A 798-nucleotide genomic window follows, 5' to 3' on the forward strand; every position below is an offset into this window, starting at 1 on the left:
GAAATGAAGTTAGTGGTAGAAAAAGAAGAATGAAGAAGTTGCAGAAGGAAGGTAATGAAGAGGTAGAAAGAAGGTAATGAAGAAGAGAAAGAAGGTAATGAAGAAGTAGAAAGAAGGTAATGAAGAAGTGGTAGAAGAAAGGTAATGAAGAAAGGTGAAGAAGCAGAAAGAAGGAAGGTAATGAAGTAGTGTAGAAAGAAAGTAATGAAGTAATGCAGAAAGAAGGTAATGAAGAAGTTGTAGAAGGAAGCTGAAATGAAGCAGTGGCAGAAAGAAGGGAATAAAATAGCTGGTAGAATGAAGGTAAATGAAGCAGTGCAGAAGGCAACGAGAAGAAAGTAGAAAGGCAATGAAGTAGTGGCAGAAAGAAAGAATGAAACAGTTGCAGAATGAAGGTTGCAAGGAAGCAGAAAGAGGTAATGAAATAAGCAGAAGGAAAATGTAAAATGAAAATATAGGTGGTAGAAAGGAGGCAAATAAAGAAAGGTAGAAGGAAGTAACAAGAAAGAATGAAAGGTAAATAAAGTAGTGGTGGGAAATAAAGGTAAATAAAGTAGTGGTAGAATGAAGTGCATGAAGCAGTTTCTAGAAGAAAGGTAATGAAGTAAATGTAGAGAAGGTAATGAAGTAGTGGTAGGGAAGGAAGGTAACATTTAGTAGAAAGAATGTAAATGAAGTACTGTAGAAGGAAGTTGCAATGAAGCAATGTAGAAGGTAATGAAGTAGTGGTAGAAATGAAGTAATGAAGTAGTGGTGTAGGAAAGAGAAAGCAATGCAACTGAACCCAGCTAACAACAT

This window comes from Homarus americanus, unplaced genomic scaffold (assembly GCF_018991925.1).
Source record: "Homarus americanus isolate GMGI-L3 unplaced genomic scaffold, GMGI_Hamer_2.0 scaffold6317, whole genome shotgun sequence".
Lineage (NCBI taxonomy): Eukaryota > Metazoa > Arthropoda > Malacostraca > Decapoda > Nephropidae > Homarus > Homarus americanus.